Source organism: Manis javanica, chromosome 8, assembly GCF_040802235.1.
Source record: "Manis javanica isolate MJ-LG chromosome 8, MJ_LKY, whole genome shotgun sequence".
Taxonomy (NCBI): Eukaryota; Metazoa; Chordata; class Mammalia; order Pholidota; family Manidae; genus Manis; species Manis javanica.
This window is the reverse complement of record NC_133163.1, coordinates 510,881-535,281: the sequence shown is the minus strand read 5'-3', so window position 1 is coordinate 535,281 and position 24,401 is coordinate 510,881. Positions and strand designations below refer to the sequence as shown.

Sequence of the window (24,401 nt, the reverse complement as noted above, 5' to 3'; positions counted from 1 at the left end):
GTGGTGATAGTGGGAGGCTGATCATTCCTCAGGCCTAAATGCTGCAGCTGCTCAGTGGCACGCTCCTGCCTCAGAACCTCTGGGGAGAGCTGGCATTGGCAGCCAGGTGCTTGGCCAATCCCGCCCTCCTGCCCTCTGGGTGATGGAGTCAGTGGAGGTCCCCTTTCCTGTTGTGGCCAAGAATGGCCCTCTGACCACGTGGTCAGCAGTCGGCCGCAACACGTCACCAGGACCCACTTCCCAGGTGCTGTGGCCCCACACCGGCTCCACGTGGGTGCCATGAGCTTGTGTCAGGTGGGCTTTTGGACAGGGACTGTATCACTGTGCTGTAACAGTAACCACCACTGCAGTATGTCATGGTGACACCCCCCCCACAAAATCCTCCCAACCCTGGAGGGGTGCCGCCCACCCTGGCTGGCCCAGGGCTGGCACTTTGGCAGAGACCCTGCGTGTCCGGTGGGTCTGGGCCCTGAGACTCAGGCTGAGGTGGGGGCACCCTCACCCAAACCTCCTGGGCCAGATATGGTTCTGCTCTGTGCCTCCTGCCTTCACCAGGGAGGGCTGTGCCAGGGCCACAGCCTCAGTGTGGGAGGGGGTTTGGCTTCTGGGAGCAGGGGCCTGGTGTCTGCATGGCTTCTACAGAGTCTGGTTTGCATGGCTTTCTCCGGGCTGTTCTCGAGGTCGCCCCTGCAGCACCCCACCTGTGTGGCCCTCCAGACCACGAGCTACGGGTCTCCTCACCAGTGTTAAAGCCGGAGTGTGGAGCCATGTGTGTGTTCAAGGTGCTGGACAAGGCCTGGGAGCAGAGTCCTCACACCCCAGGCTGGGAAGCCAGCCCCCTCTCTGTCCACCTGCATGCATGTGGCTACTGGGTCGGCTGCCAGGAAGGTGAGTGAGATCTCCTGCATCTTGGGGGCTGTGGGACAGAGAACTGACCAGTAGTCTGGCCAGCAGGCTCGTCCTTCTGAAGCGACCTCCCTCTGGGTTCAATTTGTCAGCATTCTTCTGGGGCATGGAGGTGATATTGTGACCCTGGGGTCATGCTGTGCCTGTCTCCGTCTAGGGTGGTGTCCGGAGCTCTGGCGGAGCAGGCAGTGTCCACAGCAGGTGGCCCATCTGGAGCTCTGTCCCAGCCTTTCCACCTCGCACCGGGGGCTTCAGACAGGCTGTCTGCACTGCAGGTACTCAAGTGTGGAGAGAAGAGGCTGTGACACCCAGGGCGTCTGGCAGATCAGAGGCTCCGTCTGGCTGGGGCTCTGCAGATGGAGATCCCCCTCCAGCGAAGTCAGGTTCACCTGTGCTCTGATGAATCGTTCCCGATTCCTGGTTTAAGTCTTTGTTCAACGAGCTGGAAGAACGACTCCCTGGGGATGCATTTACGACTTCTGGCTATTGATTGATGTGTACATTAGCCACATTTCTCTTTTGGGGGGCTTTGGGGCACCACTCATTTATTGAGCTTTTCCACATTCCTCTGAGCCCTGGAGCAGCTGCTGAGGCCATGACCAGCTTTGTGAAAGTCAGAGCTCACCATAGGGGCCTCTGCGTACACAGATGATTATGCCCACAACAATTTCTACTTCTTGGGCAGGTTTGGTAGTTTTATTGCCAGAAAAGGGAAACCCCCACTGCTGTCATCGATGTAGTCACTCCTCTGTGCTAACAGCTGCAGCTGGTACCTGCTCAGCTCTCCCCAGGGTTCAGTGTTGGCAGGGACGAAGAGCTGCTGCCGGAAGGCCAGGTCACCACGGGCATGTGGGCGGTGGGCAGCGGGCCGCGTGGAGCCTTTGCCCGAATGTGCTGCCCCAGTCTGACAATGGGCCGTGTGCTGGTGTGGATTCCTGGCTGGGCTTTGGCCCCACAAGGCACGGCACCTTTCTGGGGTGCACAGCTTCTGGAGCCGTGGCAGGGCCAGTCCTTCAGGTACAGCAGGTGAAGGCCGTTAGGCGGTGGCGATCACTTAACAAGAACAGCTTGCTCAGACTGGGCACTCCATGTGGCAGGACACCACACCCTGATGTGGGTCATCTCCTCTGCCCTCACCACTTGTCCATGGGGCGTGGGTAGCCAATCAGTCCAGTGTGCAGGTGGGGGGGGGCTGAGGCATGGCAGCGAGGAAAGCTGTGCAAGGTCCCCTGCCAGCTGGTGGCAGGGCCAGGTCTCCAGGAAGAAGGTAGACAGCACAGAGGACAAGGTGCATGGGTGGTGAGAGCTGGTTCTGGGAGGGAAGGCATGTCGGCCTCCGGGCTGTGGTGGAGCAGGCCTGTCTGGCCGACCATGCATGGTGCAGTGTGCAGAGGCTCATGGAATACACTGTGTGTTTGGGCTCAGTGTGGATGTGGAGCTTCGGGTCTGCCCGGCCCATGAGTCCTGGGTCTGGGCAGGAGAGAGGGTACCTGACGTCCTGAGGTCTGTGACCAGCCATGTGACCATGGAGACAGGACCTATGTCCCGCCCTCCTGGCCTGGGGCTGGTGGCCAGCTGCCCATCAGGCTCCCTGCTGGGACCCCTGAGACCCCTCTGATTGCTGATGTCCTTCATCTCTCCCTCTGAAGCCTGGACCCACAGCACCTGACTGAGGACCACTGGCCCACACCCCGCCTTGTGGGAGAGGGCCCCAGCCATTCTGGCAGCACCCACAACACTTCCCACTGCCCAGTGTAGGGTGGGCTTTCCTTCTGGGGCTGTGCACGCCTCTCCAAAGGCCCTGGCAGCCCCCAGCCTGCAACCACAGAGCTGGGCCCAGACAGTGTGGCCCCATGGTGGTGACGGGGCTGGCATCCAAGATGGCGAAGGGCAGCCGAGCCCCAGAGGTGCTGAGGCCATGGCCTGGCTTGCAGCATCCCCCCCACCATTCTGAGGAGGGTTTTTCAGGCATGACAGGAGGACCGAGTCAGGGAGCCCCCTGGAATCTCCCTCCTCCGCACGCACATGGGGACCCGGGCCTGGGACCAAGGTCCACCTCCCCAGCCGCTCTCACTGGCCCTCGGGTCCTCACCTTCTGGAGCCAAGGTGGAGTCGGGTGTGTCTAGAACATCCCATCTCTGAGCTTTATAAGCCCTTTGTGGTTTTAGGGGCTCTGACCTCCAGGAATCGTGCAGACTGAGGAGGGAGCTGGAGAGGGCGTGTGGGGGGGCCTGTGCTGTGTGCAGGCATGGGCGGGCCTTTCCTGTCGGCAAGGGGCTCAGAAAACAAGAACAGCCAGGGCCTTTTCTGGGGGTGTCTTAGACACCCAGTGCACAGACCGGACCTGTGGGCATGGTGCTCACCTCACCCAACCCCAGAGGCCACCGAGAATGAGGACAGGCCTGCTCCATGGCTCACTCACGGGAAGCCCACCTACCCTGGGCCTAGGAGGAACCACCTGCTCCGGCCGTGTGGATGGCGTGGCTGTGGCTGTCGGCCGGCCATCCCTCTGCAGCCCTGGGCTCCCAGGGTGATACCCAGGGCACCTCTCCGTGAGGGTGTGTGATGTCGGGCTTCAGGCTGAACCCCTGCACCTGAGCACTGGGGGGTCCAGGGCACCCCCGCTGTGCCCCCCAGTGGGTCTCCCGCTGCATCCAGGAGCTGGGGCTGAGGCTCCAATGGCCTTCTGTAGTGGGCTCTCCCACACAGCCAGCGGAGGCCAGGGGCTGACCTGGACTGACAAGGGGCAAAGGTGAGGCCTGCTGTCACCTCTGCCCATAGGGGCCCCTTGGCAGACACCATAGCAAGTCTGATTCTTTACCAGTGGCGCCACCTGCCCTGGGCCCTGGGCCTCAACATCAAGAGAGTCAGCCTGTCCTGAGTGGGGTCTGCGGCTCCAGCCCATTCTCAGAGGTCCTACCCTGCTCCTTTGGGGTCCCCTGGGGTGAGAGGTCCAGGTCCCTGGTGTTCAGTCCTCTGTCCTGGCCTCTTGGGTTTCTGTTGGGGTTCTGGGCAATTTGGCCTGGCATCCTTGCTGCCCACCTGTCTTCAGTCATTTCCTAAAGGACTCCTGTGCCCACACTGAGCTGCCTTTTCCCAACCCCAGCCACCCGAGGACCACTCAGACCTCACTGGGAGCCCTTTGTCTGTGGCAGGGGGCCCCCTAGCTCCAGTCAAGCCGGCATCATAGCTGCTGTGAGCACGGCCCAAGGGCAGTATGAGGGTCCCGCGGCCCTGGTCTGTGACTGTTCATGCTGTGTCTCCACCAGGGCGGATGGAACACTTCTCTCTAAACCCTTGAGGCCTGCGGGTCCCTGTATGCCCCTCTGCACCAGCCTCGCGTGTGCCAGCAGCTCAGGCCCAGAGCTCTTGACCCTCCCTGCCTAGGCACAGGCCCGTGTCCCAGGAGGTGTTCAGCATGGGTGCCGCTCCCCACAGCCACACGCCTGACAATCCAGCCTCCTCCAGAGCTGCAGGTGGGGCGGCTTCCTCTCACTCCCCTGCAGCTGGCTCCTGACCCCACAGTCTGAGGACCGAGTGCCCGTCAGCCCTGGGATGTGCTGCCTCCTGGAGCCCAGCTCTGACCCCGGCCCCCTACAGCAGCTGCGGCAGGACAAGTGGCCCAGCCCTGCAGGGGACTCTGGTGGTACCGTGGGTGGGCCGGACTCAGAGATTTCTCAGGGGCTTGGTTACTGCCCAGTGACATCAAAGACCCTGACTCAGCTTCTGAGGGCTCTCCAGCCCCAAGGGAACTGTGGACAGACGTCAGAACCCAAGGGGGGCTATCGGGCCCCAGGAGGGGGTGTCCCGCCCCAGTGGGCTTCTGACCTTGAGAGGACAGTTCTGACACCAAGACAGGGTGTCTGGCCCTGATCAGAGCATCCTGACATTGAAAGGGAGTGTCCGGCCCCAAGAGGGGCTCTCTGAGCACTAGAGGAGGTGCCCAGCCCTGATGGGCACTTGTGACCCTGAGAGGGGGTGTCCAACCCCAGGGGCCACCTGGTGTGCCTCGGTGGGGGACAGGGAGATGGGGGCCTCTGTCCTGCTCGGGTTTCCTTGGCTGGGGCATCAGGGCCCAGGGCACCCTGCTTTGAATGGCCAGCTGGCAGAAGCAGGCCGACATCGCCCCCGCACCCAGCATCTGTGCCCTGGTGGGTCTGAGGGCCTCTCCGCCCTCCACTCAGCAGACAACTTGTCCCGGGTCCCTCCATCTCAGGGCCCTGCCAGCTGACTGCCTCTTCCAGACCCTCATCCTGGTCCCAACCCAGCCGGTCACCTGGGTGCACAGGATGTCCTCGGGCTTTGTGCAGGCCTGCGTCCTGCGTGTCACACCTGGGGGGGACATGGGCCCACAGCACATAGGCCACCAGCTGCCACGCACCTGGGACGCAGGTGTCTTCACCCGGTCCCCTTGAGTCAGACACACATCCTCCCCAGGCAGTGGTGCAAAGCCCCCGTGCCCAGGCCTGCTTGGAAAACCACCCTGTTCGGGGCCCGGGGACCCATGAGGCACAGGCAGGGCTGAGGGGCAGGCGGGAGGCCCGGGAGCAGGTGCTCCGTGGGTCTGCTGCTGTGCACCTGCACTCCCTCCCGAAACTCCAGGTGGTGGGAGGGGAAGGGGGGCCAGGCCCATGCAGCCCCCGGGAACCCAGGGCTGGGAGTTCACTGACCAGGCAGCCCCAAGTCCTCCTCTGGGGCCTGCAGGAGGCCCTTCTCCAGGTCTGTCTCAGAGGGTGTTGGGGGAGGCCCCAGGGGCTTTTTAGGGGGATGGACAAGACCTTGAGGTACTGGGCCTAAGGCGGGCCTCCTGCATGGTCTGGGGTGGCTCTGCCTGGGGCCGAGTGTCCCAGGTATTGGGAAGGTGCTTTTTTCAGGGAGATCCGACCCAGTGAGTTCCAGCCTGCTGGCCAGACCCAGGCCTCCTCACTTCCCCAGCAAGACCGGCTCTCTCCCCACCCCTGCAGGGCCAGGGCTGCCTGGGACCCCTGAGGCCTCTGTCCTGTGATTCGTGAGCCCCTTCCTCTGGTGAGGCTGGCCAGGCACTTGGCTCAGAGTCGGATTCTTCTACCAGAGACCCCGCAGCCTGTGCCTGTGCATCCGCCTGGGTCTTCCTGAGGCCTCTGCGGTGGGGTACGTGGAGCGTCAGTGATGTCAGCTCTCTCCTCCCTCCAGAAAAGGCCCCCGCTGCCTCCTCAGAGCCCATGACACCCTGCGTGTGCACGTGTGTGCGGTGTGAGTGTGAGCGATGGTGTTTGTGTGTGCACACCAGTGTGGAAGAGGGTGCCCGGGTGTGCGCTAGCATGGGTGTCAGATCTCACTGGCCAGGGGCATGGTCCCCACTGGCCCGGATGCTGCCAGCTTTGTGGTCCGCTTCTGCCCACCCCCTGTGCTGGAGGTACCCTTGCTGGGGGCTCCAGCATTCAGCAGGTTGCCACCCCAGTAGAGTGGACATCTTCAGCATCTCTGTCCCTCCTTGGGTGATGGTCAAGCTATCTGCATTTCAATGGTCCTTACGTTTCAGCAGGCTGCTCATTGGAAACGTCTTTTGTTTCTCAGAAGGTGGCTTGCCCTGGGTGTACTGACTGGGTCTCTCCTGAGCCACATGAGAGAAGTGCTCTGAGCTTGGCCCCTGGAGCTCTGACCCCTGGAGCTCAGTCCCCTAGAGGTCAGCCCCTGGAGTTCATCCCCCTGGAACTCAGGCCCCCAGAGGTCAGTCTTGGGACCTCAGCCTCTGGAGCTCAGTTCCTGGAACTCAGTCCCCTGCTGAGCAGTACCCGGAGGGCAGCCCCTGGGCCCGGCCCATCAGAACTCAGGGGTACAGAGCTCAGGGGCTGAGCTCAGGCACTGGGGCAATGAGGATGCTGCAAAGAGACGGCAACTGCATCCTGCCCGGCGAGGAGGCAGGGGCAGGAACTCACCACTTCCTTTCCCCCCAGCAGAGGTTGCCTCCTGAGTGTCAATCACCCCGTTCTGTGTGTTCTTGGGACAGGTGGTGCTGAGGAGATTTCATGCCGCCTCTGCTGCCACCAAACTTGTACTTGTCTTGACTTCGAGTCCCCACTGGTGGCCGGAGCCACTGTGCGGGCAGGCGGACCTTCTGCACATTCTCAGACCTGCATGAGTCTGCCCTGATTTTTGCCCAGGAGTGGCCAGGGAGGTCCAGGTGGTGTTGTGGGCTCCCCGCCGGTCCCACAGCCCATACAGAGGCTGTCTGTCTGCCCAACTGGCTGTGCTGGTGGGTGAGTCTCCTGCCAGGTCCCTCGGAGTCAAGGGCTAGGTCCCCAAATATCCACAAAGGTGCTTTCTTCACACATGCATGTCTAAGATATTGCTTAAAAAGGGGTATTGAAAGAGCAGCATTTTACATTGCCATGTTGCTGGTATGACCGAATTAGACTTTTTAAAGCAAAGCATTCAGCAGTATTTAGTGCATTCAGTGTGCGAACTCCCCCTCTTTCGTTCGTGGCATATGCGCCAGAGGGCAGGAACTCACCACTTCCTTTCCCCCCAGCAGAGGTCGGTCCTCTATCAGATCGCTGAGCTGCCATTCAGTCGACGCCAGGTTCATGAGAGACGCTGGCCCGTGATTTCACTTCCTGTAATATCACTAGTGGTCTTTGTTTTAGGGTGATACTGGTCTCTCTATGAGTAGTTAGGAAGCATCTCTGATTTCTCTATTCTCTGAAAGATTCTGTGGTATTTTCTCCTGAAATCTTTATAGATTTTGAGACTAAATGTTGCGAGGAGATTGATTCCCACAGATCAACCTCTTCTTGCGGGGCATTCGCATCGAAGCTTCAGAGATCTTGTTGATGTCCATAACCAGATACCAGATGCTTGTGAAGTAAAAACAGCCAAAAAATAGCCAAGGCAATCTGCAGAAGTTAAACACATTTGTAGGACTTGGATTATTTACTATCTGGAGATAGTATGGACTCGCAGTAGTTACGGCAGTTTGGAACTGGTATCCAGGCAGTCGAGCGAGCCCGTGGCCCAGGACAGACTGGCTGGGGACAGGCCCAGGACAGACGGGCTGGGGACAGGCCCGGGACGGGCTGGGGCTGACATGGTGGCTGGAGCATGATGACGGGCCGGTGCTGTGCCGGGAAAGCCGGCCTTTCCAGGGGCCAGTTCTGGGTCGGTTGGATGTCTGAGTGGGGAAAAAATTAGCTGATCTTTCCTACTGATCATAGGCAAAAACAAACAAACAAACAAACAAACAGAAAAACTCAATTATAGGTGGTTTGTAGATATATATGTGAACACTGAAAAATTAGAGCTTTACCAAAAAGATTTGATTTCCATGCAATAGGTAAAGATTTTTAAAAACAGGATCTAAAACACAGTAAAAATAAAGAACACATTGCAAATATTGAATTTTAAAACTAAAAACTTCTATTCATAGATGAGAGCATTGTGAGAAAGAAATCAGAGAGACAGCAGAAGCACCTCACTGTATTTGCCAGTCACATGACACCCGCACACCTGCCAGATCCATGGAGACGCAGACTAGAGGGAAAGACCGACAGCCGGGGCTGGGGAGCCCACGGCACCGTTACGTCTCTCATATACTTTTGATGTGAGAGTAAATCTGATGTGAACATTGGGACAATTTGTTTGGCAACTTCCGCCAGTGCTGAGCAGAACTGCATGCCATATCTGCAAACCGAGGCACGACGTCTGCTAAGTATCATACCGAAGGGCGTGTAGATGTCTCAGGGTTCCCCACTCCTGACCCCACTTGGCACAGAATTCATGGGGAGCTGCTGGGTTTGTGTCCCAGACATGTGGGGTTTGGGCTTCTCCTTAAACATGCCAGACAAATCTCCTCTTTTCATGAGCAGAAAGGAAGTTTGACTGCACGTCCTCTGGATACAGGGCTGCAGGTGCCACCTGGGCTGCAGGGATGACCTTGTCATCCTGTACATGACCCCAGATGAGGACAGGACCTGAGAAAGCTGGCAGTAAGCTGGGCCCGGTCCTGACCCCCTCCCCCTCTCCCTTCCTGAGACCCAGAGAATCTGGCCCCACCCTTTTTGACGTGGCCTTCAGGAAGGGCAGGGCCTCCACCCACGGGCCCTGACAAGGGGGATGAGGACCCATGGGGCTGTTCTGGGGCCCACTTCTCAGGCTTTCCTTCATCCTCGGTGGGACATATTGATTTTTTGGGGCTTGGGAGTCAGAACTGCATGCAAATGGTATTTTTCCCAGTCAGATATTACACAACACCCAGTGGTATAGGAATGATCTTGGCTGGAGATGGGGTGGCAGCCTGTCTTAGAGCAGCATCTTGCGAGCACGCACACTACCTTCCTAAAGCTACAAATTTCACGTAGCTTTGCCATTGTTAGTGTGCAAACATTCTGTTCCCTAAATCCACCAAATTGTGAGAATTTCCATCATGTTTTAAAAAGGGCATGTGCTGGCTTTTGAAAGCAAAATCCCAGGGCGCATATTTGAGGCTGTGATAGGTGCAGCCCACTGGGACCCTCTGCCATGTTGGTGCCATGTCTTCCTCTGAGTCGGCCTGCTCTCAGGCAGGCACCTCCCTGAGGGGGCCGCTGAGGGGCCACCTACACCAGCAGGATGCTTCTGCTGGTCACCCGGTCACTCTGCCTTCTACTTAATGCACAAAGGACTCCCCTGTCCAGTTGGATTTACTTACTAACAAAGCCTCCCCTTCTACTGCTCAGTCAGCCCAGAGCGCACAGCTGGCCTGCCCTGGTCCGTGTGAGCCGCCCATCCAAGCCCAGTGATGAGTGGCGGCTCCCGAGGGAAAAGGTATGAATGCAAGATGTCTATGACATGCACATCACATCCATGTCACACACAGGTTAAATGAGCTGCATCAGTGGTCGGCACTCTCCCAAGGGATGGGCAGCCTGCAGAGCTGTCATCTCATTCTGACATTCATGCTGTAATCCTCTAATCAGCACCTTCGAAGTGCCTATGAACTGTCTTTTGTTTTAATACACTTTTTATGTACAGAAAAAAGACACAGTCTCAAGCATGCCTTTCAATGAGATGTCCCCATGTGCACACCTTGGTGACACGTGCTAATGACATCCCAGTGTCACCACATGAGGACAGGGAAGCATTGTTTCCCAGTGCTCCTGGACTGCCCTCCATGTCCACCAGTCCTGACCTGCTTCTCATTTCCCTAAGAACCCGCTCTCCTTATTTCTAGCTTCTTATATCAATGTTGGCTGGTTTTGAACTTAATAGAAATAGGATAATACCATACATATTCTACTGAGTCTGGTTTCCTCGTTTAACTTTGTGTTTTGAAGATCAATCCAAGTTATTATCCGCGTCTGTAGCTTGATACTTTTGCACTTTTGTATTGTATTCTGTTTTCTGATGCATCCATTGTAGTGTTGAGGGGCATGTAGATGTTTTGCAGTTTTTGGTGACACTGAATGATATTTCTAAGAATGTTCCTGCACATGGCCTTTGGTGCACACCCATGCCCAGGAACGGGGTGTTCGGAGTCAGTGTGTACACAGAGAAAGCAGAAATCAGCGGGGATGGAGAAAGTAGGGCCACCTGCCTTCGGTCAGGCTGGGTTAACAGACACAGAGAAAGCAGCTGTCATGTTCATGGGGCACAGCGGCTCTCCTGGGGCTCCAGTACCTACCCTGTCTGTCCCATGACCCTCTGCTGTGGCCCTGGCAGTCAGAAACATCACTGCATGGATTATACCTGTAGGAACGACACATCACCCCCTTGCTAGAGGACTGGAGCCGTACTGACACAGCGAGGCCCCCTGATTTCCACTCGCTGATAAGGGGCTCCAGACGCAAATTCCTTCTTTTCCGAGAGGTGCATTTAAATGTGCACTTTGTTTTTCCTATTAGATTAAGATACCACTTCATATATTCATTGTCACTTTATATATCATCGTATATACATTTTTCGATTTCTCTTTTTTACAAATTTATTAAGAAATAGTTCATTACAATAAAATAACAGAGCTGCCACACTGCATGACAAGCAGAAGCCCTTTTTATCATTTTTTTTATCGGCATATTGGTCTCAGATGAAAAATTCAGTGATTCATCAGTTATACACATTATTAAATGCTCACCATAAGTGCAGTTATCATCTGTCTCCTCACAAAGATCTCACAATATTATGAGCTACATTCTCCGTGTCGCTCTTCCATCCCTGTGACTAAGTCATTTTATAATTCGAAGCCCGTACTTTCCCCCTGCACCTCCTGTCCCACTCCGCCTGCTCCCGCGGTGACTGACAGTCTGTTCTCTGTGTTTGAGTCTATTTCTGTTTTGTTTGTTTTGTTTTTCAGATTCCATATATGTGAAACCATAGTATTCTCTTTTCTCTTAGTGACTTTTTTCTCTTTTTGTGTGTGTGATTTTATTTATTTATACTGAACTATACTTGATATACAACATTATATTGGTTGTAAGTATACACCATAGTGATTCGACAGTTATCTACATTATTAGATAGTGTAATTATTCTCTGTTAACATAGAAAGATGTTACAGAATTATTTGACTATATTCCCTATGTTGTACTTTCACCCCTGCAACTAATTTATACTATAATTGAGGTTTTTGTGCCTCTCTATCCCCCTCACTCTCCACACCCACCCACCTCAACCCCTCCCCCATCGTAACCACCAGACCCGCCTCAGTGTCTGTGGGTCTGCTGCTGTTTTGTTCATTTTGTTTTGCTTTCTTTTTATACTCCACAAATAAGTGAAATTATATGGTATTTGTCCTTCTCTTCCTGGCTTATTTCACTGAACATAATACCCTCTAGGTCCATCCATGTTGTCACAAATGGAAGCGTTTTTTCTTTTCTATAGCTGAGTAATATTCCATTGTGTCTGTGTATCACCTCTTTATCCGTTCATCTACCGATGGACACTTAGGCTGCTTCCCTATCTTGGCTGTTGTAAATAGTGCTGCGATAAACATGGGGTGCAGATGTCTTTTCAAATCAGAGATTTTACTTTCTTCTGATAAATTCCTAGAAGTAGAATTACTGGTGCCCTGCATAGAATGTGGGTGCCTGGTGGTGTTGGCCAGCTGTCTGGAGGCCTAGTGAGTGTGAGCTGGGTGTCCTGTTGTCTGGGCTCTCAGGATGTGGCTGGAGGGGGGGGGTTGCAGTTAGAGGGGCCTAATGGGAGGAGTTCCTGAGTGGATACTGATGGGGTCCACACTAGCATGGAGGGAGCAAGCCCAGGCACATTCTCCAGGGTTGGGGAGTAGCTGGCTCCACACCTGAAGTGCAGTCCTGGGGAATGCCCTGCCCCCTTGGCCCCTAGGTCCAAGTCTGAGTCCCTGGTGCAGGAGTGGCTCAGGCCTACAGTGATGACCAGCTCCAGGGAAGCCTATCTCAGCTGCTACTGGGTGGGTGCCGCGGGTGCAGTGGTGGCCAAGGCCCACTCTCCAGAGCACAGCGGCACCTGGTTCTGTGCCCTCAAGGCTGCTGCAGCCTAAATGGTCTCTCCTGCGGATGCATCTGGGTGTGGGCAGTGCCTGGGAAGTCGCCTAGACCAAACCTGAAGTTGGCAGGTCCCCAACCCTGCTCCAGATGTCACTCTCAGTGTGGGGAAGGAGCGTGAACAACGGCACCCATCAGACCTCTCATCCAGAGAGGGCTCCATCCAGTCCTCCACCATATAGCAGGTGCTTTAGTTCTACAAATCAGGTCTCCCTCTCATAACACCAAGGAAAAGCATCAAAGAACATGAGGGGAGCAGGAGAGAGGAATAAGGGAATAGGGAGGAACTACAAAAACAACCAGAAAACAATTAATAAAATGGCAGTAAGTACATACCTATCAATAATCACCTTAAATGTTAACGGACTGAATGCACCAATCAAAAGATGTAGGGTGGCAGAATGGATAAAGAAACGAGACCCATTTATATGCTGCCTACGAGAGACTCATTCCAGACCAAAGACATACATAGACTAAAGTGAAGGGATGGAAAAAGATATTTCATGCAAATAATAGGGAGAAAAAAGCAGGAGATGCAGTATGTAGACAGAATGGACTTCAAGATGAAAGCAACAAGAGGAAAGGAGGACATTACATAATGATAAAGTGATCAGTCCAAAATGAGGACACAGCCATTATAAATACCTATGCAGCCAACACAGGGGCACCCAAATATGTAAAGCAAATACTAACAGACCTGAAGGGGGAAATAACAGCACAATCATATTAGGGCACTTTTACACCCCACTTACATCAATGGGCAGATTGTGAGGACAGAAAATAAATAAGGAAACAAGAGGTACTGAACAACTCATTGGACCAGACGTTCTTCACAGATACATACAGATGTTCCACCCAAGAACAGCAGCATACACATTTTTCTCAAGTGCACATGGAACATTTTCCAGAATAGATCAAATATTAGGACACAAAGGAGATTCAATCAATTCAAAAAGATTGAAATTTTAGCAAGCATATTTTCAGATCACAGTGGTATGAAACTAAAGATCAATTACATGAAGAAAACAAAAAACCCCACAAACACAGGGAGGCTAAACACCATGTTTCTTAATAATTAATGGATCAATGAGCAAATAAAGGAGGAAATCAAACAATACATGGGGAAAAATGAAAACAAAAATGCAACATTTCAAAATATGTGGGATGCTACAAAAATGATTCTAACAGGAAAGTACATAGCCATACAGCCCGACCTCAGGAATGAATAAGCAGCCCAAATAAATACATAAAATAGAGAAGAATAAAACAATATGAAAAATCAGTGAAACCAAGAGCTGGGTTCTTTGAGAAGATAAATGAAATAGACAAACTTCTAGCCAGACTTACCAAGGAAAAAAGAAAGAGGACATGAATAAAATCAGACACAAATAAGGAAAAGTCACAACAAATACCACAGAAATACAAAAAAATTATTAGAGAATTCTATGAAAAATTATATGCCACTAAATTTGACAACCTAGAAGAAATGGACAAATTTTTAGAAAAATACAAACTTCCAAGACTGACCCAGGAAGAGACAGAAAATATGAACGGACCAATTACCAGCAATGAAATTGGATTAGTAATAAAAAAACTCCCAACAAACAAGAGTCCAGGGTCAGATGGCTTTACAGCTGAGTTCCACTGAACATTTAAAGAACAGCTAATACCCATCATTCTTAAAGTATTAAAAAAAAATAGAAGAGGAGGGAATATTTCCAAACCCATTCTTCAAGGCCAGCATCACTCTAATACCAAAAGCAGAGACATTACAAAAATAAAATAAAATAAAATTACAGACCAATATCCCTAATTAACATAGATGCAGAAATACTCAACAAAATATTAGCAAACTGAATTCAGATCCAGCATCGTGACCAAGTGGAATTTATTTCAGGGATATAAGGATGGTACGATACTCATAAATCAATCAATGTGATACACCACATTAACAAAAAAAAGGATAAAAACTGCATTATCATCTCAATAGATGCTGAAAAAGCATTTGACAAAATGCAATATCCATTCATGGCAGAAACTCTCAACAAAGTGGGTATAGAGGGAACATATCCAACATAATAAAGGCCATATATGACAAGCCCACAGGTAACATCATACTCAATGGTGAAAGGATGGAAGCTTCTCCTGTAACATCAGGAACAAGACAAGGATGCCCACTCTCCCCACTGTTATTCAACATAGTACTGGAGGTCCCAGCCACGGCAATCAGGCAACACAAAGAAATAAAAGGCATCCAGATGGGTAAGGAAGAACTCAAACATGTCCCGATGACATGATATTGTACATAAAAAACCCTAAAGACTCCACTTCAAAACTACTAGAACTAATATCTGAATTCAGCAAAGTTGCAGGATACAAAATTAATACACATAAATCTGTCGCATTCCTATACACTAACAATGAACTAGCAGAGAGAGAAATCAGAAAAACAATTCCATTCACAATTGCATCAAAAAGAATAAAATACCTAGGAATAAACCTAACCAAGAAAGTGAAAGACCTATACTCTGAAAACTACAAGACACTCATGAGAGAAATTAAAGAAGATACCAATAAATGGAAACACATCCCATGCTCATGGATAGGAAGAATTAATATTGTCAAAATGGCCATCCTGCCTAAAGCAATCTGTAGATTCAAAACAATTCCTATCAAAATACCAACAGCATTCTCCAACTAACTAGAGAAAAATCATCCTAAAATTCATATGGAACCACAAAAGATCTCAAATAGCCAAAGAAATCATGAGAAGGAAGAATAAAGCAGGGGGGAATTACACTCTCCAACTTCAAGCTCTACTACAAAGCCACAGTAATCAAGACAATTTGGTACTGGCACAAGAACAGAGCCATAGACCAAAGGAACAGACTAGAGAGCCCAGATATAAACCCAACCATATATGGTCAATTAATATATGATAAAGGAGCCATGGACATACAATGGGGAAATGACAGCCTCTTCAAAAGCTGGTGTTGGCAAAACTGGACAGCTACATGCAAGAGAATGAAACTGGATTATTGTTTAACCCCATACACAAAAGTAAACTCCAAATGGATTAAAGACTTGAATGTAAGTCATGAAACCATAAAACTCTTAGAAGACAACATAGGCAAACATCTCCTGAATATAAACATGAGCAACTTCCTCCTGAATCCATCTCCTCGAGAAAGGGAAACAAAAGCAAAAATGAACTCATGGGACAATATCAAACTAAAAAGTTTTTGTACGGCAAAGGACACCATCAACAGAACAAAAAGGCATCCTACAGTATGGGAGAATATATTTGTAAATGACATACCAACAAGAGGTTAACATCCAAAATACATAAAGAACTCACATGCCTCAACACCCAAAAAGCAAATAATCCAATTAACAAATGGGCGGAGGATATGAAGAGACAGTTCTCCAAAGAAGAAATTCAGATGGCCAACAGGCACATGAAAAGATGCTCCACATCACTAATCATCAGGGAAATGCAAATTAAAACCACAATAAGATATCACCTCACACCAGTAAGGATGGCCAGAATAAAAAAGACTAAGAACAACAAATGTTGGCAAGGATGCAGAGAAAGGGGAACCCTCCTACACTGCTGGTGGGAATGTAAGCTAGTTCAACCATTGTGTAAAGCAGTATGCAGGTTCCTCAAAAAACTAAAAATAGAAATACCCTTTGACCCCGGAGTCCCACTCCTTGGAATATACCCAAAGAATACAACTTCTCAGATTCAAAAAGACATATGCACCCCTATGTTTATTGCATCTCTTTTTACAATAACCAAGAAATGGAAGCAACCTAAGTGTCCATCTGTAGATGAATGGATAAAGAAGATGTGGTACATATACACAATGGGATATTATTCAGCCATAAGAAAGAAACAAATCCTACCATTTGCAACAACATGGATGGAGCTGGAGGACATTATGCTCAGTGAAATAAGCCAGGTGGAGGAAGACAAATGCCAAATGATTTCCCTCATTTGTGGAGTATAACAATGGAGCAAAACTGAAGGAACAAAATGGCAGCCGACCCAGAGACTCCAAGAATGAACTAGTGGTTACCAAAGGGGAGCAGTGTGGGAGGGCGGGTGGGTGGGGAGGGAGAAGGGGATTGAGGGCTATTTTGTATAGTGCACATGGTGTGGGGGGTCACGGGGAGAACAGTGCATCACAGAGAGGGGACATAGTGGATCTCTGGCAAGTTGCTACACTGATGGACAGTGACAGCATTGGGGTGTGGGTGGGGACTTGATGATGTGGGTGAATGTAGTAACCACATTGTTTTATCCTGTGAAACCTTCATAAGAGTGTATATCGATCATACCTTAATAAAAAATTTAAAAAAATCAATGTCATTCACCACATTCCCATATAAGGAAGAAAATGTCTCAGTGGGTGCAGGAGAATTATGTGATAAAATTCTAGATGCATTTAGGATTAAAATCCACAGAAATCTGACTAGAAGCTAGCTTCCTTTACTGCGAGAAAGGATGTGTGCAGAGAAGTGACTGACTTTGTCTTTAAACCAAGACATGTTTTCCGCACAGCAAAGTCATTCTCCAGGCGGTAGGAACAGAGCTCCGCTTGTCTGATGACGGGACAAGCCATTTCCCTCGTGGCATCACTGTTAAACCTCGCTTGGAGGTCCTAGCCAGACCACGTGGGCATTTGGGGTCTTGAAGGTGAACCGATGGTCCCCGGAGACCGACCTCCCACGGGTGAGGAAGGGTGCATGCTGGAGTGCGTGGGAGCAGGGACTTGAACCCACCTGCAGGGACTCAGTGGAGAGGCGGGAGGGGCTGGCTCACTCAGACCTCTGCCTTGCTGGGGCCGAGCCCCCTGAAGCCGGCTGCCAGGAGCAGAGAGGAGTGAGTGTAGATCCCAGTCCAGACCTGAAAGCAGAATCCATGTCCCTAGTGCGCGAGAGAGAACAAGACTCCCTCCTTCCCTTCCCTAGAGCGTTTCCTCTAGGAAATGTGGGATGGGAAGTTCTTCCTTTATTTCTTTGAAATGTATGTAAGACAGAAAGGGAAGCAAGCCCCTGGCCAGCGTCATGGCCCAGGAACGTTTCAAGGCCTGGGGAGCCCTTCCCGACATGGGACCCTCCAGGAAGGCAGGGCCCCAACTCCAGCTTCTGTGGGCGGGCGGAGCCTGACTCCAGAGGGCTCCTGGCTCCAGGGCGGGAATCTGCTTCCTCTCGTAGATGTGCGGAATTTAATTTTCCTTTGGTTAAAGGCAGTGAGCAAACACAGACGGCCACCGCAGTTACCAGGCGGATTCAGCACGGATTCTGGTGCCCAGGGCTGCTGTCACGTTCTTACTTGAGGCCCGGTGCAGCCCCGTCCAAAACCCTTTGGTCATATTTGTGTGGGCCTCTCTGATGCTTTTCTGCACATGACCCAAATCCGCTCCATTATCTACTGTTGTCTCTGTTACTGTAACAGAGTCCTGGAATTGGGTAGCTAACCCCTGCAACTTTTTATCCTTTTTGACATTGTTTTGGATATTTCTGTTCCTTTGTCCACATGCATTTTAAAGTCAGTTTTTCTATAGCTACAGGAACTCATGTGAACATTGTGATCACAATTTGTTAAATCTGCACATGGGCTTGTGAACGGCAACTTATCCCGCTGTGTATCTTCCTGCCTATGTTTCCATTGATTTTGCTCTTTTTTGGTTTGTGTTGTCAGCATTTTGTAGATTTCATCGCACACAGGTCCATCACCGGCTTCGTTAGATCTATACCTATATATCTAATCTTTCTGGGAGGCTATTGGAAACCTTTTGTTTTCACTTTAATTTCAGGTTCCACTCATACGTCGCTAGTGTATAGGAATAGATCCATTTCTGTGTTGACTTTTGGTCTTCTGAAGTAATTTTTAATTGTAGGAGATTTGGAGCTATAGCCCTTGGTATTTGTTTACAGATGAATACGTCATCTGCAGATAGAGACACCTGCGTCTTCCTTTCACATTTGTATTTGTCGATGCATTTCTCTTCCCTTCTTGCTGTCTTTAAACTTCAGGTACAATGTTGAATACAAGTGGTGAGAGTTTACATCCTTGACACTCTCCAGATCTCAGAGGGAATAATTCACTTTTCACCCTCACATATAGTTCAGCTGTAGGTCTCCCTTTATCAGACTGAGGGAGCACCCTTTTTTTTACACGGTGAACAATTTCTTACATAGTGAGTAAGTTCTTACATGAACAGTGCAAGGGCAGTCATCACAGAAACTTTCGGTTTTGATCACGCATCATGAACTATAAATAATCAGGTCAATTATGATTATTCATTTGATTTTTATACTTGATTTATATGTGAATCCCACATTTCTCCCTTATTATTATTATTATTATTATTATTTTAAATAAAATGGTGAAGTGGTAGGTAGATGCAAGATAAAGGTAGGAAACATAGTTTAGTGCTGTAAGAGGGCAAATGTAGATGATCAAGTGTGTGCCTATAGACTAAGTATTAATCCAGGCTAGACAAGGGCAGCAAAACATCCACAGATGCAGAAGATTTCTCTCAAAACAGAGGGGGTGAGGTTCTGAGCCTCACCTGATGGCCCCCCTGCGACTGTGCCTGTCTTAGGTTGTTCCTCCCTTGAGGAATCTTACCCGTCTCTGGCTAACCAGTCATCTTCCGGGGCCATACAGGGAGATGTAAAGTTGGTAAGTGAGAGAGAAGCCATATTGTTTGAAAAGATTAGCTTTTTACTTCTTTGCAGATTTATGCCCTGTGGCTTCTATGCCCAGCATTTGTCTTGAGGTATCTTTACCACTTGGAAGAATTATGATACTTGGTAATTTCGATATGAGGCACGAATTCTACTTAGGGGTTGTAATTATAAAGGAAGAAGAGAAGCTATAGAAGTAGCAGACGGAAGAAAACATGGGAAGATTGATTATTTCTTTGACATATCTTCTTGTAGAGTAACATAAGCATGTATAGGTTTTAAATTACTAATTAAATAGTGCGCACACATTAACATAATAGGAATACAGCTACATAACCAAAGCAGACCTACAATTACCAGCCATATCCAGTGAAACCAAGAAAACCAGTTAGGCACCCTAGGTATTTGTGAAAACTTATCAATAATATGATGGATATTGTCTAACTGAATTTGAATATTTTGAGAAAAATCAGACAAATTAAAACAGCACATTCCTGGGAACTGTTCACATCCCATATGTCCTTTTAACAGTAGATAGTCTATAGTCACAAACTTTTGGAGCGCTGCAACTTGCACTTCTCCTAATTCTTGGTTGAGTTCTGACAGTATAGATCCAGTCAAATTTGTTGTTTTACTGTATGCACAGGCCAGCTTAGATATCTCCTTCTTCATTCCAATGGCAAGTCCAGGAACCGGTGGGATGGATGCAGCTACTACTGCAGCATCGCCTGGATCTTTGTTGAGGTTTTTTGATGATCATCTTCTGGAATGACTCTTCCAGAGGATGTTGATGTTGGAAGTTCTTCTTCATATTGTATCTTAATTTGTTTTCTGGGTAGCCAAATTAGGCTTTGATCCTCTGTATAAACACAAACAAACCCTTTGCCCACACTTTGATATGCCCTTTACACCGTTGTGAAGAACTTATTGGAGATCACCACACAGGAACTGCTTTTTTTTTTATAAGAGAAAGGAATATTATCAGAAAAATGTAGGGAGTACCCTTTTATCCCAAGTTCATTGCCCATTTTTATAATGAGTAGATGCAGTACTTTTTCACATACCTTCCTGTATCAATGGACATGATCATGTGAGCTGTCTTTACACAGTTGGTATGTTGGGATGAATCAGTTGATCTTAATATATTGAACCAGCCTTGAACTGTTGACATGATTCCAGCTTTTTCATGGTGTGGTATTATAGTTTTTATATATTTCTGATGGGGTTTGCTAATATTTTTAAGGATTTCAGTGTCTGTGTTATAAAGGATATTGGTGCACAGTTCTCTGTTGACTCCACAAAAAGTTCTGGTCTCACAAAATTAATTGGAGAGAGGCTTTTTGTCTCTTCAATAATTGTTAATATTGGTAATCTGTCTCTTTCTTTCTATGTCTTGCTAGTATTGGTTAGCTGTATTGAGCTTTGCAAAGAATTAGCTTTTGCATCATGCATTTTCTGTAAACTTTAAGGTTTTCACTTTCACTGATCTCTGCATGTCCTTATTTATCCTTTCTTCTGCTTAATTTCAGTTTACTTACACTTCCTTCCTAACTTCTCACATTGGAAGCCAGATATTGATTTTAAGATGATCTTCCTTTTTAAATATGAGCATTTAGTACTATGCATTTCCCTGTGAGCAATGCTTTGTCTGCATCCCACATAGCTTGAGATTTTCTGGTTTCATTTTCTCTCTATTTCTCCTTAAATTTTTTTTTTTTTGAGAGGGCATCTCTCATATGTATTGATCAAATGGTTGTTAACAACAATAAAATTCAGTATAGGGGGGTCAATGCTCAATGTACAATCATTAATCCATCTCAAGCCTAATTCTCATCAGTCTCCAATCTTCTGAAGCATAACGAACAAGTTCTTACATGGTGAATGAATTCTTACATAGTGAATAAATTCTTACATGGTGAACAGTACAAGGGCAGTCAACACAGAAACTTTCGGTTTTGATCACGCATTATGAACTATAAACAATCAGGTCAAATATGAATATTCGTTTGATTTTTATACTTGATTTATATGTGGATCCCACATTTCTCCCTTTATTATTATTATTATTTTTATTTTTAATAAAATGCTGAAGTGGTAGGTAGATGCAAGATAAAGGTAGAAAATATAGTTTAGTGCTGTAAGAGGGCAAATGTAGATGATCAGGTGTGTGCCTACGGACTAAGTATTAATCCAAGCAAGACAAGGGCAGCAAAACATCCACGGATGCAGATTTCTCTCAAAGCAGGGGGGATGAGGTTCTGAGTCTCACCTCTGTTGATCTCCAATTTCTCACCTGATGGCCCCTCTGCGACTGTGCCTGTCTTAGGTTGTTCCTCCCTTGAGGAATCTTACCCGTCTCTGGCTAACCAGTCATCTCTGGGGCCATACAGGGAAATGAAAAGTTGGTAAGTGAGAGAGAAGCCATATTGTTTGAAAAGGTTAGTTTTTTACTTCTTTGCAGATTTATGCCCTGTGGCTTCTATGCCCAGCACTTGTCTCGAGGTATCTTTACCACCTGGAGGAATTATGATACTCGGTAAATTCGATATGAGGCACGAATTCTATTTAAGGGTTGTAATTAGGAAGGAAGAAGAAAAGCTATAGAGGTAGCATATGGAAGAAAACATGGGAGGATTGATTATTTCTTTGACATATCTTCTCGTAGAGTACCTTAAGTATGTATAGGTTTTAAACTACTAACTAATTTGCACACACATATTAACATAATAGGAATACGGTGACATAAACAAAGCAAATCTATAATTACCATCCATCTCCAGTGAAGCCAAGAAAACCATTTAGGCACCCTAGGCATTTGTGAGAATTTGTCTATGATATGATGGATATTGTCCAACTGTACTTGAACAGTCTGAGAGAAATCAGACAAATTAAAGCAGCCCATTTCTGGGATCTGTTCACATCCCATATATTCTTTTAACCGTAGATAGTCTATAGTCATAAGATTTTGGAGTGCTACAACTTGCACCCCTCCCAACTCCTGGTTGAGTTCCAACAGTACAGAGCTGGTCAAATTTGTTGTCTCACTGTATGCACATGCCAGCCTAGACATCTCCCTCCTCATTCCAATGGCAAGTCCAGGAAACGGTGGGGTGGACGCAGCCACAACTGCAGCATCGCCCGGATCCCTGTGGAGGCTTTTTGATGATCATCCCCTGGCACGAGTCCTCCAGACAGTGCTGATGCCGGAAGCTCCTCCTCATATCATATCTTAGTTCACTTTCTGGGTAGCCAAGCTAGGCCTTGATCTTCTGCATAGAAACAAACAGACCCTTTGCCCACACTTTGACATGCCCTCTATACCAGTGTGCAGAACTCATTGGAGGTCAGCACGCAGGGACTGCCTTTTTTTTTTTATTAAGAGAAAGGAATATTATCAGAAAAGAGTACCTCCATAGCCGATCATCTGACACCCTTTAAGTGATCAGCATTAAGGATATTTAAAGCATGCGTTGATCCTTGATTTACCAATAGTTTTATCCTATCAAGGAGTAATTCCCCTTTTTTTTCTTCTTTCTTTCTTTCTTTTTTTTAATCTTTAATCTACACTTACATGAAGAGTACTATGTTTACTATGCCCTCCCCTATATCAGGTCCCCCCTAACAACCACATTACAGTTACTGTCCATCAGCTTAGCAAAACGTTGTAGAATCTCTACTTGTCCTCTCTGTGTTGTGCAGCCCACCCTCCCCTTTTTCCCTCCCCCCCATGCATGCTAATCTTAATACCCCCCTTCTTCTTCCCCCCCTTATCCCTCCCTGCCCACCCATCCTCCCCAGTTCCTTTCCTTTTGGTACCTGTTAGTCCATTTTTGGGTTCTGTAATTCCGCTGCTGTTTTGTTCCTTCAGTTTTTCCTTTGTTCTTATACTCCTCAGATGAGTGAAACCATTTGGTATTTCTCTTTCTCCGCTTGGCTTATTTCACTGAGCATAATACTCTCCAGCTCCATCCATGTTGCTGCAAATGGTTGGATTTTTCCACTTCTTATGGCTGAGTAGTATTCCATTGTGTATATGTACCACATCTTCTTTATCCATTCATCTACCGATGGACATTTAGGCTGCTTCCAATTCTTGGCTATTGTAAATAGTGCTGCGATAAACATAGGGGTGCATCTGTCTTTCTCAAACTTGATTGCTGCGTTCTTAGGGTAAATTCCTAGGAGTGGAATTCCTGGGTCAAATGGTAGGTCTGTTTTGAGCATTTTGATGAACCTCCAAACTGCTTTCCACAATGTTTGAACTAATTTACATTCCCACCAGCAGTGTAGGAGGGTTCCCCTTTCTCCACAGCCTCGCCAACATTTGTTGTTGTTTGTCTTTTGGATGGCAGCCATCCTTACTGGTGTGAGGTGATACCACATTGTAGTTTTAATTTGCATTTCTCTGATAATTAGCGATGTGGAGCATCTTTTCATGTGTCTGTTGGCCATCTGTATTTCTTTTTTAGAGAACTGTCTGTTCAGTTCCTCTGCCCATTTTTTAATTGGGTTATTTGTTTTTTGTTTGTTGAGGCGTGTGAGCCCTTTACATATTCTGGATGTCAAGCCTTTATTGGATCTGTCATTTTCAAATATATTCTCCCATACTGTAGGGTTCCTTTTTGTTCTATTGATGGTGTCTTTCGCTGTACAGAAGCTTTTCAGCTTAATGTAGTCCCACTTGCTCATTTTTGCTGTTGTTTTCCTTGCCCAGGGAGATATGTTCAAGAAGAGGTCACTCATGTTTATGTCTAAGAGGTTTTTGCCTATGTTTTTTTCCAAGAGTTTAATGGTTTCATGACTTACATTCAGGTCTTTGATCCATTTTGAGTTTACCTTTGTATATGGGGTTAGACAATGGTCCAGTTTCATTCTCCTACACGTAGCTGTCCAGTTTTGCCAACACCATCTGTTGAAGAGACTGTCATTTCCCCATTGTATGTCCATGGCTCCTTTATCAAATATTAATTGACAATATTTGTTTGGGTTAATTCTAATCTGTTCCACTGGTCTGTGGCTCTGTTCTTGTGCCAGTACCAAATTGTCTTGATTACTATGGTTTTGTAGTAGAGCTTGAAGTTGGGGAGTGAGATCCCCCTACTTTATTCTTCTTCTTCAGGATTGCTTTGGCTATTCGGGGTCTTTGGTGTTTCCATATGAATTTTTGAATTATTTGTTCCAATTCATTGAAGAATGTTGCTGGTAATTTGATAGGGATTGCATCAAATCTGTATATTGCTTTGGGCAGGATGGCCATTTTGACGATATTAATTCTTCCTAGCCATGAGCATGGGATGAGTTTCCATTTATTAGTGTCCC

General features: G+C 48.2%; 1 pseudogene; it reads right to left on the bottom strand.

The window, feature by feature from the left end:
• Nucleotides 1–24,401, bottom strand: part of LOC118967143 (immunoglobulin heavy constant mu-like) — a 103,852-nt pseudogene that overhangs the window by 70,120 nt on the left and 9,331 nt on the right.